The sequence below is a fragment of the Cryptomeria japonica genome, chromosome 1 (assembly GCF_030272615.1).
Source record: "Cryptomeria japonica chromosome 1, Sugi_1.0, whole genome shotgun sequence".
Taxonomy (NCBI): domain Eukaryota; kingdom Viridiplantae; phylum Streptophyta; class Pinopsida; order Cupressales; family Cupressaceae; genus Cryptomeria; species Cryptomeria japonica.
Window position 1 is genome coordinate 522,385,936 of NC_081405.1, and position 14,421 is coordinate 522,400,356.

A 14,421-nucleotide genomic window follows, 5' to 3' on the forward strand; every position below is an offset into this window, starting at 1 on the left:
TGCAAAAGGGCAATAATAAGGGACTAGAAGTCATCCCTACGTCAATGTGAGCCTAGAGAGGCATTACATTGCCTAAATAGCAAGTGTAAAGGTTCAATGACCACATTATTCACAGGAAAAACTCACAACATACATACACATTTGTTGTGTGTACTTGTCCATGCATAATCTAGATCGAATGGGCAGGAGAATAAGCTTGACAGATGAAAAGGTAGGATGATACAATGCAAGTTTGATTATTATCTTTAGTTCAGTTGAAGTGAAGGCCTATGCAATACAAATTTGCATGGGGTGTGATTTACATTGTACACCTTCCTAGCTGCCAATATTGGTTGGGAAAGAGTAATGCTCAAACAATCATTGGAATCAAAAAAATTGTGAGATGCTAGCACATCAGGTAAGTATCTGTGTGGTTCATTCCCATCCAAGAAAAAAAAGAATTATAAAAAGACAATATTATCATTAAAATATAAAAAAAACATGATACCAAACTACTAAAATCTTTGATTTAGGATAGTTCATATCTACATACCAAATCGAGCACAAGATATAATGTAAAATTGTAACTGTATGCAATTTTTGACATTACATCTTGGTAAAGAATTCACAATGTTTTATAATATTTATGATGATCAAATAATCAAGCACAACACTCAAACTAGCAAATATATCAAGAGGAATCATATGGACATTCTCAAAAATACACTAGATGTTGATAGAGATAACATAAAAAATAAAAAACTTACAATTATGAACATTACTTTTATGGATTGCAACCTTTGAAACACTAGAGTAATTGTATTAAAAGGAACACCTAAATCTTTTTTTTTAATCTCTTGTAATTAATCAACTAAAAATTATTTCGTTCTAAAATCCATATGCTGATCATGCATTATTGTAGGCTATTGAGCATTTTATCAAGAAAGAATCCATGTAGAACCAACAAACCTGAGGGCATAGAAAGCTAGAATGAAATTAATGCTAAGATGGGAGAATAAGATCAACAAATATCTTGAACTCCCTTGCATGCACATTGCACCATTTTTAGTGTTTCCCAATACTAATATGTCACTAAGGACATAGTGAAAGTACCCACAACCATTAAATTCACTATACAACTAACTAGAAGAAGAAAATTCTTAGGCATGGTCGATAGGGCTTGAGCATGATAATATAGAGATAACCCAACTACTAACAATAAATCCTTCAACATTTTGTCAAAACAAATTGGCCACAATAATATTTGTAATTTGACTTGTCTAATTGGTAGTGACAAATATTTGTAATAGCTGGATAAATCACTATTAGATAAAAAAATTCCTTTGCATTGAAAGGGATAGCTACCTTGTATGATCAGCCATTGTTTAATTTTTTTTTTTAGAATTAAAATTAGAAAGTGTAAAAGGAAGAAAGGAGAGAAATAATAGAAAGAAAAGGGGTATGTAAAAATTAACATATACTAGATTCAATTTCTCCACACAATAATAAATTTTACTAAACTATAATCATAATCATATATAGAAAAAATAAATAATGGATTATGTAATAAACATATGAGTAAATCAGAATTTGTGAAGAATGAGAGCAACACGAAGTTCAACAATATTTTTTCGTAATCTTAATAAAATTGGACACATAGTCTTTTACATACTTTACACATCGTTTTTGATTAAAGAAAAACATAAACCCTGTAATAAAAAATGATGTGTAAAGTATGTAAAGTCTTTTACATACTTTACACATCGTTGCCACAATCATGGCTTCCTTGTTCTTCTAAAAATGTGACAAAGACAAAAAAAGCTCTTTTCCATAATTTTTTTTTTTAAAAAAATGGTCACAAAGTCTTTTACATTCTTTACACATGGCTTCCTTGTTCTCCCAAAAATATGATACACTCCATTTTCCATAAAAAAGTAAAATTTATTTTGTGTTCTAACACACGCAATTACACAATCACTAGTAACTTCTTATTTTTTCTATTTTTTTTTTATAATAATTTGATCACTAAGGACTAAAATGTAATATTTAATTACATTGCACAATATTTAACTCCTAACACTCATGCAACATAAATCATAAAACAATACATCACTACCTCATTGATATAGTTAAATATCCTTGTCATACTTCTTAAAAATTGAGTGAGTTAATTTGAATAATTGATATTATTTAATTTGATTTAAATATTTTATAATTTATCTTTTACGTTTACTTTATCAATGAGTAATAAAAATAGCAAACTTTGTGTTGTGATCACCCCATTATCTTTATCTGATTCTATTTATTATTTGATCCTATTTCAACTGTTATTGGCCTTTATCACTTGTAAAGTCCAACTTAACAAGTTATCCAAGATATATCAAAAATAAAAATAATAATGACTCCTATTGAAGATTGCATTCCTTGACGAAATGTATCTAGAACTTTAAAGTATCAACATGACAAACTAGCATCTTATTCATTAGATTTATTGTCATTTTACTCCCTTTTATTGAAATAATAGAAATTTGAAAATATCCACTCTCTACAAAATATCAACATAACATTTACTAGTACCTTATTCATTAGACTTATTGTCATCCTACTCCCTTTTATTGAAATGATAGCAATTTGAAAATGTGCACTCTCCACAATCAAATTTCAATCAAATTCTCTCCAACAATATGAACATAGTGGTAGTGATTTGGGAAAATGTAGTCCACAAATAGGCCTATCATGCTAATCAAATCTGTCTATCAGAGTTCCCCATTCAATAATCTTACTGGTTCACAAATAGGCCTATCATGCTACTGTAGACAGGTAATGACTTATCCCTTTGAAAGACACAAAGTAGTGTTCTTTGTCTTTACTGATTCAGTCTTAATCTTACTCTTTGAATGGCGAAACTTGTAAATTGATCTCTTAAAAGGAATTCTGACTTATCACTCAGGACAAAAGCCCTTGAAAAATATACCACAAATATGTGCTTTGTAGATTGACATTCACATTCCCATAAGGGAAAACATCAAAACATCATTTGTAAACATTCCAAATAAGAAATATGAACACTTTGACATTGATTTTGTGATAGCCTTGTGTATCAAGAACTGTGCACAAATTGCCACCTTTTCAAAATCATGGGTGCGAAGGTAAGTGTGTAGAATCCATCTAATCTTTTGACTGAGTGTATTTAATGAATCCACTTTTACTTGTTGGGTCTCGGCCTTTCATAGATTATCGGGCACCAGATTGCAAAGAACCAGCAAATTGCTGCCACCGGATTGTTATCATCTAAGCTATGTAGAATTGAAAGTTTTATATGTAGATACAAGAAGTGACTACAAGTTTGTTTGGAGGGTAGATATTCCTCAAGTAGAATGAGATGTATAAATGAAAATGTTAAAAAAAAAAAGTTAAAAATCAGGGATCTCTCAGTCACATGACAGATACCACAAATGAAAGACTTATATGGAATAGGTTATGATTATCTTATCTTCAGCATAAAATGTTTAATGAAATCCTCATCATTTTCATGATGTTTGTTCTTTCCATTCTATTTTCCTACATTAAATCTAGACTTACAAACTTCTTGGGTTGTAGTCATTGACATGAAATTCTCTTATGATGATCAGAAGAGGAGTCACCACTACACGTGGTATTGACGAGCCTCATTTGCAAGGTAACTCTACAAGATACAAATGATTTTTTCTATTAAAGAAGTCTTCAAATCATTCTTTACTTTTTTTTAGTGGAGGATTTTTCATTCACAAAGTTGTTTTAACTATCCAATACGAGAGCACAATCTATTGGCTGAAGCCTCTTTGGCTAAGAGTCAAGGATTACGGGGTATCCATTCTATCAAATTTGTCTAGGACACAATCTCAGCCTCATTCCTTGTGATGTTGACGCCTTACACTATTCTTGTTCCCCGGTGGACACATTAAGAACTGTTCAACTTCATGAGCACGTCAAGGGCCCATTGACCAAATTCTTCAATTTGACATAATATGTTTGTATTATTTGAAAGATGAAGTGATATGATTGCATTATGGTATGTAAAGTACCAATTAATAATGCGGGTGGATTTTTGTGATAGAAAATGCACTCATGTTTTGTGACACAAAAATACACCTGCATTTGTGTGTCATAAAAGTAAGAAAAAAAGGCCCAACTATCCATTCATAACTATAGTTGGGAGTGGAAAAATTGTGACATTCTTGAGCAAAATGCGATTGCATTTCACCAAATTGAACCATACTCCAAGTCTTTTCACAATGACATCTTGAAGGGGAGGAAAGTAGATATATTTTCATGTTTTTGAATCAAATATTCGTGTTTCTATTTCCATTTATTTGATTATTTTGGAATACATTTCTTATATATTTGATTATTTTTGAATACACTTCTTATATGTTATTTTTTATATTGCCTCTTATAAATATTAACCCCAAAACTAATATAATTGAATTTTTTTTGGAATAGATCCCTACATCATATGAATCTTTCTACACTTTTGAAAAACCTTGGGGAAAGTTAAGAGAAATTATTAGGGCATTTGAAACCAAAAAAAAGTCCACTTGCAGAATTTGTTTCATCATTAAGTTGTCCATAAGAGACTCATGCCATGTACTACTTGTTTCATTATTGGAAGCAATGATGAAGCAATTTGACTTGGTCATGAGTCAAATTGAACAAAGGAAATCTCATAGAGAATCATGTCACTAATTTTATATGACAAAAATATTTTACAATGAAGTGAAGAAAAGTGATATAACTAAAGCCCAAATTTGTGATCTTTTTATTGATCCCAAAATTAATGCACCCCTTTAGTAACTTCAAAGAAATTATCAATTCCTTGGTGCAATCATGTTTATATACAAAATAATTTTTGGGTTAGGTGGTGGATGGTCGTTTACTATCGTCCTTGTAATAATCATGAGGCGTCATTATAGTTATATTGAGAAAACTTTATTATGAGTTTATCTTTCATTAAATTCCTAATTATTTTCATGCAAGGGAACTTTAGGGTAGAGGTGGAAGCTCTACACAAGATAGACCATAAGCTTGTTGAATACCAAACATTCAATGAAGACCAATAGCTCAAAAATATATACATCATGTGGCACTGTTGTTAGCCATCAATAAGACTATAGAAGTGTAGACTTTCTGTTACTGCTAGTCTCATGGACATCCTTATATAGCATGGCATGAAGATGTCCCAATATTGTGGTTTAGAAGATGATCAAGCAAATAGAACATCAAGTTCTAGTCCTACTACTTCCATTAACCTATGCTATAGTTGTTATTATTTTTTCTCTAGATTAGATTGTAATTCATAGAGTGCAAAGGTTGTCATCTTCCATGAGTGCACTCACTATCATTATAGATGTATTGGGAGCATAGAGGATGATCAAGTAGCATAGGGTGGTAAGACATAGTATCGTAATCAATGATCACCTATTATAGAATACGTTCAATGATTACAAATAGGTATTCTAAAATATTTTATATTTCAAATGCTTAAAATTTAAACATTTAAATTAATTTTCATTTGTATAATTGAATTAATATTCTGAATTTATTATATATTTCAAGGTCTAATGTTATAGGGTGGTACATCATCGACTGTCTCACCTGCTACATCTAGAGTGCATGCTGATAGTGTCAATTATAATATTAGTTTCATTAAGGTATGTTGTAAGATATTTTAAAGTTTTATTTTAAAAAATATAATATTATTGTTTAAATGTGCTTGAGTTTCTTAGTCAAATCTGTTTTCAATCTAGCTAATGAGTTTAGCTATAAAACCTCCTAATCTACAAGAAAAAATTGGGTGTTAGTGTTGTAGCAACAATTTCATCCTTGTTGCGTCTAACATAGGTATGAGTACGAATCTGTGCATTTACATTTCAACATTTTATCTTAGCTGACATAATTAGGTATTTGGAAATAATTTTTCTATACTTATTTTGTTATGCTATAGATTGATGTAGGCACTCCTATCTGAAGATAGACATGTATTGATGATTTTGTGAATTACGAGAAATATAAACAACTAGACTATGAGCTTATTATAAGGGAGTTTATTATTTTAATGTCATTTTAAAATAATATTTTTTATTTACAAAGTTTTGTGTGATATCTAATTTTATTTCTATATATAGGTTGAGTTACAAGAAGTTAGGGGTGCATGAGAATAGCATGATGCAAGAGATCGAAGTTCACTTTTTGGTTGGGTAAAGAAGGATAAAATGCTTCATTAATAGTATTGACTACATAGATGTATATATTTTTTATGTCTTTATGGAAAATTCATATAAAAATGTATGACTATATATATTGATGATATTATAACGTTTAAGAGATAATTTGGCCTCATGACACTCTAAATGACAATATGTATGCCTTTATTAAATTATCAAGATAAATATACAAAAATATTTTGTACATATTTGTAGCGTTGTAAATTGTATTTGCATACAATTTCTTCCTCACCGAGACCTCACCTTGGTTCTTCGTCTTTTGATGTCCAATGATTGTTTTGATTCTACTCACACCAACTCACAAACCTACAATTTCACCATCTTCCTTGGCTTCTCCCTGTTACCCATGTTTTAATTTTAGCTCAAATCTTTATTTCATCCCCCTCATTTGTTATTCCACAAGTTTTACCTATCACATGGTCGACCTTGTACAAAATCCCGGACCAAATATTTATTTGCCTTAGTTCTTATTTTTCCCTATCAATCGATCAACTATGTAAAGTTTAAGTCATTGTAGCGTGAAATTTGTCTCTTAGAGGTCCCACCCCTCGTAAGATTGGCATATCTCACTTTTTTAGAACTCAAGCCCTCACTCTTTGTAGTCTCGAATATTCTATGTTCACCAATTGTCTGATATGTCAATTTGAATAAGCCTAGTCCGTTAATAAAGAGGTCTCCACTCGTCATGAATGTCGGTCGATTGCACTTTTTAGGAACTTTGCACACACTTAAATTCTTCTACAATTCCTACTCAACCCAATAGCTCGATGATGAACAATTCAGTTTTCAAAGCACTCTTTGGGCGATGAAATCAACAAGTACTATGAACTAAAACACATTTAATGCAAATCAAATCATAGAAGGGAAAAAATGCCAGCACCTTTTCCGAGAAGGGGTGTTAGTTTTTTATGGCAAGTAGTATGGTACGAAAAGTCATCAAAATTAACTGATTTAATTGCTCAAGGCACTTATAGAGCTACCACATTTTTTGATGAGCTTCATTAAACATTCTAGGTGGCAAAAAAAAAAGGAGTCAAAGACAAGAGTGGATTTTGAGCATGCTTTTACTAGAAAATTTAGCTCAAGTAAGCGTTTTGTTCCTCTCATTCCTTGTATTTTGGAGTAAATAATTAGGTTTTAGGAAAGGGTTTCAAGGAAAGTTCCCCTCGATAATGTATATGAGCACTTTCCCTTGCTGCACTCCACTTTTCCCACTATTCGTGTTCTTCCCTATAATATTTGCAAAAACCCTAGTTCTCCTTTTGATACATGCACTGAAGAACAAAGCATCCCCTATTATAGAAAGTGAATTGGAGAATGTGAGAGATACCGACATGGGAAACTCTAGCCTAAGGGAAGTGTTGGAAAGATTGCAGAGACAAGACCATTCCTCTGTTGCACAGAAGGTGGTCGATAGTGGATTATTAAGAGCGGTAGGTTACCCACTTTCCATTGCATGTCCAAAACTGGTCATGACATGTATTTAGAACTATCATACCAAATCCCATGAAGTTAGAGGCCCAAAAAACACTATAATAGAAAATAGTGACCCTGAGATGGTAGCTAATGTGTTAAAAATCCCACACTGGGAACAATATGTGGACTTGTCAATGCAATATAGATGGGAATATTTTTAGAATCATGTAGATTGGCGCCTCACCTAGCTAGCCCAAACGTGGTTGGAAGTAGAAAGAAAAGGAAAGTCAAATCTTCCCTCATGAATCAAAGCAAAGCTTTTCAAAAGCGATATTATTGATGTAATTGTGTTGTTATACAGGACAACTAGGATGCCTAACACATAATACTTTGAAGAAAGGATGTGTAGGTTTTTATTGGCAATTTGTTCTAAAGATAAATTTGTGGATTGGGAAACATTGATAAGTAATCTCCTATAAGAGCAATTGGTCAGCTACCCAAGGAGGTGAGAATTCCATTTTTGCTTCGTGTTGTTCTATATACTAGTTGGTAGCGAAGTGACTTGGCTAGGCTTAGTTGTGGATGGCTCAATAGCATAAGGTAGACCTATTTATGACTGCTTCCACCAATTACGAGAAGATATGGGCATGAGTAAAATTTCCCATGTTTATGATGCATTCTTCATGACCCTAATGTGGAGAATTGAAGGGTCTCTTGAGAAAAGAATCTCTATTGAAGCTTCTACCTTGGTAACACAATTTGGTAGTTTTTACATTGTCCCACACTTTTACCTATCTAAGGATAGTAAAATATGAAAGTGATCATTTGAAGCTACCGAGGTATTGTAAAAAATTATCTCATCTTTCTAGAATTGTGTCACCAGATGGCGTTTGTGAATATCAAATATTCAACGTTGAAGAAGAAAGGGTACTCTTTCCCTTTATCTTTGTCCTATTTTTCTTGCAAAAGCAATGAAGCTACGAAGAGAAGAGATAAATTTTTGGTTGAGTTTGGTTTTCATTATGTGTCCTTGAGAAGTAATTTTGATAGAAGGGTTATGTCTGAGCAAATCTCTATAGCTCAACTTCGTATCTTCATGTACCTCAATTGGAAGATTTTTGGGAAGACTGTCGGGATGATAGAGAGGCCCAAAAAAAATAATTTTATGCGATTGATAGTGGATAAAGTTATTACTTTCAATATACCTCTCCCACTTTTAGAGGATGAAATAGATGACGATTTGGACCTAATTGATGAGTCCTACCACAATGTAGTTGCAATGCCTCTCCCTTTGATTCAATGGTCTCAAGAGGAAGCGATAGATATCAAAACCCATACCTTCGATGTTTTGAAGAGAACTTGACAATGGTTAGAAAATAAGGTTGTCTCATGTCGTCTCCCCTTCACCAAAGGGAACTCCATCAATATAAAAGAGCTCACCTCAAAGTTATCAGGTTACTATGACCACAACCGAGGCTAGAGTGACTTCGCATAAGTCCATCTTCCAATCTAGAGGAGATGAGGAACTCTTAGATGATTAGGTGAAGCAAGCATCACCATCCCACCCAAAAGGACGAGAGATCGGAGGTTGGTCACACCAACACCACTATTGGCACAATAGGTAACTCCTCCAATTGTCACCATTGTTGATGATGATGTGCATATTTTTTATCATATAGATGGAGACTTTGCTTTAGGCCTACCTATGGGTGAACTCGATCCTTTGACTCCAATGCATCCCATATCTTTAGTTTCCCCTACTATTTATGAGCAAGTCTCTCTAGCTATAGTTAGTACCTCTGTCATTGTTACCTCCTCCCCTTGGCTTAAGAAGGCTATTAAGAAGAAGAAAAAATATACCCCGACCATAGAATTACATGTAGACATTATCACCCAACTGTTAGGGGATACACCCAAACCTAAGAGGGATAGGAGGATGTCTTGTATGGTTATTGATTCTAGCATAGGACATCAGTTTATGGAGATTTTTGACCCCATGGTAGACAAAGAGGGACATGAACTCTTAGAAGTTGATTATCGGCTAAGAAAAAATGACATCAGTCCTTCTAACACAAAGGATGATATTTATTATGTCGAATTTTCTATGAGTAATGTGTAGTGGAGGGTAAAGAAGGAAGAACGGTTTAAACCCCATTTTTAGGATATTAAACCCCCCAATATGAATGCACGTGATATAATATTGTCTAGCCAATGAAGCCCCCATGCACATATCTCAACTATTTGAACGGTTTGTCACCTGTTCTGGCGATATAAAATAGAACAAGGTGACAAAATATGTACGTAAACACACCCCAAATCTAAGTCCTAATTGTCAGGACCAAGGTGTTGGGTGCCTTTGTCCAATCAATCAAGACCTAAATTTGGTCCTCACAATGGTCACATAAAGTGAGTAGGAAATTGGATCTTGTGTTAGCCTACTCCATAAATTCAAATAATTTTTTGGTAGTCAAGTATACATGGAGGTCTATCCCTCTCATTTGAAATATAGGCAATCTCCTAAGCAAAATCAAGGTCCTTATTACACTCTAGAAAATCCAATTCAAGTGAGCAAGAAATTAGACATTCATCAAGCATTGGAGAAGAAGTGAAGTCAAGTTCAAGAATTCAAAATGGTGTCCATGATCAACTTTTTATGAAGACATTCTACAAGACATCCTAAAACTATTACATGAGGATTCAAGAAAGCTTCACCTAGGTATACATTTTAGCTACAAGCATTTTATTTTGCATCCAACATTTCCCTCAAAAGGAAAGCATCTTGTTGCAATTTTCCATTAAAATTACTAGTTAATTCCTAAATCGAGGTTTGACCCAAGGAAAACCCCTATGTACAACCTTTTTCCTCTCTTTCTATATGCAATGAATTGACTCTGGAGTTGTACTCAGAGATTTCGACAAAGTTAATGATGACGAACAAGTTTAGATTTCAACAAAGTGAAAACCAGAGGACCAAGGCAAATACCTACTACCCAATCCCAAAATGTCAGCCCTAACTTTCAAGAACATATTTTGATTCTCTTCTACCTAGATCCTTTCTTATGGCTCTATTTGATATCTGTAGTAGTCTATTTTCATCAATCTACTTTAATTTCTCAAATAATTGCCCTAGATTCAACTATACAATTTTAATTGTATTTTTAAACTCAAACAAAAGGGGAATAAGATTTCAATTGGCATTCAACCCTCTTCTTAATAGAATTTATGTTTTATCTATTGTGTTCATCCTCCTTTTAATATATTGATCTCATAGGTAAGATTAGTGGTTTTATTATCTTAATTAGTGAAACCCTAATTTTTACACACCAATAAAATATTCATATCTTAAATGATTTAATTCTAAATGTACACATTATATCTCTTCATCTTTCCCACTATCACCCTCCCTCTCTATCAATATCTCTTTCATATGTAAATGGTGTACATAATAGTTGAATGACATAATATTTTACATTTTGTATTATGCATTTAGCGTGAATCATGCATCATGGAAGTGTGCATCAAAATCCTATGACCATGTGCATAGTCTTCTTATTTGAACATCATGATTAATGACATTCAATATTGCACATAATCATGAATTCTATATGAAGTTTATAATAAATATATTTTAATTTTGAAGGAATTAATGACATACATGACATTTTGTTCAATGGGTTTTGTTTGAAGGTTGATTCAAACTCTTAAAGTGTCCCTAGAAAACTTGTTGATGGATTATTTTTTAGTGACATTGACTTTTATGAAAAATGATTGTGAAAATTTTGAATGAAGCATCTAATGATGATTATTTTACTGAGTTGTATGAGTTATATTTGAATATTGCATCATGCATTATAGTTGAGTGACATTGACTCTTATAAATCATGATTATTTGAATTTTTCATGAGGGTCTAATGACATATATTTCATTGAGTTCTATGGACTTTATTTCATGGTTCTAATAGCATATATTTTATTAATATATAATGGACTTAAATATTGACAATAAATCTTGTATTTACCTCATTCTAGATCTCTATAGTGCTCTAGTTACCTTTATTAATAACTCATACTATTTTCTTCTTAGGCTTGTTGACTCTTCATTTTCAAGGTAAAATTATTTATTTTTGTAGTTGTTCTTAGTATTTTCCATGTGTTCTTATCCCAATGTGTAAGTTTTGTACATTCACATGCCGCACTTACACACTTTCCTCTCCTTTTCTCCTTCATTCTTATGACACATGACTGACTTTGTACCTTTTGTGCATCTAAAATACTTTGTGCCATGCATCCTTTGTACACTACTTTTTAGTACCTCATAATAAGTATAGATAGAAACATTTTCTTTATTTTGCATGAAGAATCTTGATTTGACCTATGATGCTTTTTCATTAAATGACCAATGTATGAAAGAGTTGTTGGAGACTTGTTGATCTGAATAAGAGAATGCTAGCAATGTATGTTGTCACTTGAACTCACACAGGTGTCTTCAATATGAACATATGATAAACCATGAGATTCTACACATATCATTAACTTTAAACATATATGCAATCAAGTCACAAGCCTTCAGATAAACATCTGGCCCAAAGAATATTTTGTCACAATGTCTCTAATATATTCTTCATCTAATTGATAGCATATATAACCAAACATAAGTTTTGACATCAATTACAACGTACATTGACAACATTCTCTTACTTAGATCAACAAGTTTCCAACAATACCCCCCTTTGTCATTGATGGCAACACTATGTACAAATCTACCAAAAAAAATGTATATACTCCCCCTTAGCTTATTTATAAAGCACAAAGGGCATACTATTTACATCAATAAAGATAAAAAACTACACATACTTCCCTTGATTGAATTATCCTTCTACAAGTTATAGACAGATACACCCGAAAATTGCAGAAATTTACTACTATAAAAAAATTTCTTACTAGCAAAGTAACTCACTAGCATGAATACAAGATGTCCTTGTAGAGACTTCAATAGAAGGTTCTCTACCTTAACTAGTGATTTGGGATCTCTCATCTCTTGTTCCATCTTCTCTGATTCCTCTAGTAACTTAGAGAGGGAGGTAAGCCTCAAATCAACAATGTCTGTAGGTTGATTATATCACTTTTTTATTAGCTTCTTTTGGTCCACAAGCAATGATAGTTGTGCAAGTATAGATTCTCTATTTTCACCATTGTAATTCAATCCTTATCCTTCTTCAAATCATAAGAGCTGGAAAAAGGAGTAATCTGAGACTCAAGGGAGTCTATCTATTCTTTTACATTTTTGGTGGAAACCGACCACCCATGAAAAAAAGGCCCAACTATCCATTCATAACTATAATTGGGAGTGGGAAAATTGTGACATTCTTGAGCAAAATGCGATTGCATTTCACCAAATTGAACCATACTCCAAGTCTTTTCACAATGACATCTTGAAGGGGAGGTAAGTAGATATATTTTCATGTTTTTGAATCAAATATTCGTGTTTCTATTTCTATTTATTTGATTATTTTGGAATACATTTCTTATATATTTGATTATTTCGGAATACAATTCTTATATGTTATTTTTTATGCTGCCTCTTATAAATATTAATCCCAAAACTAATATAATTGACATTTTTTTGGAATAGATCCCTACATCATATGAATCTTTCTACACTTCAATGAAGCTTGTTGAATACCAAACATTCAATGAACACCAATAGCTCAAAAATATATACATCATGTGGCACTGTTGTTATCCATCAATAAGACTATAGAAGTGTAGACTATCTATTATTGCTAACCTCATGGACAACCTTATATACCATGGCATGAAGATATCCCAAATTTGTGGTTTAGAAGATCAAGCAAATAGAACATCAAGTTCTAGTCCTACTACTTCCAACCTATGCTATAGTTGTTATCATTTTTACTCTAGATTAGATTGTAATTCATAGAGTGCAAAGGCTGTCATCTTCCATGAGTGCATTCACTATCATTATAGATGTATTGGGAGCATAGATGATGATCAAGTAGAATAGGGTGGTAAGACATAGTATCGTAATCAGTGATGACCTATTATAGATTTCGTTCAATGATTACAAATAGGTATTATAAAATATATATAATTCAAATACTTAAAATTTATACATTTAAATTAATTTTCAATTGTAGAATTGAATTAATATAATTAATTTATTATATATTTCAAGGTCTAATGTTATAGGGCGGTACATCATCGACTGTCTCACCTGCTACATCTAGAATGCATGTTGATAGTGTCAATTGTAATATTAGTTTCACTAAGGTATGTTGTAAGATATTTTAAAGTTTTATTTTAAAAAATATAATATTATTGTTCAAATGTGCTTGAGTTTCTTAGTCAAATCTTTTTTCAATTTAGCTAATGAGTTTATCTATAAAACCTCATAATTTACAAGAAAAATTGGGTGTTAGTGTTGTAGCAATAATTTCATCCTTGTTGTGTCTAACATAGGTATGAGTATGAATCTATGCATTTACATTTCAACATTTTATCTTAGCTGACATAATTAGGTATTTGGATATAATTGTTCTATATTTCTTTTGTAATGCTATAGATTGATGTAGGCACACCTATTTGAGGATAGCCATGTATTGATGATGTTGAGAATTACAAGAAATCTAAACAACTAGACTATGAGCTTATTATAAGTGAGTATTATTTTAATGTCATTTTAAAATAATATTTTTAATTTACAAAGTTTGGTGTGATATCTAATTTTATAATTTCTATATAT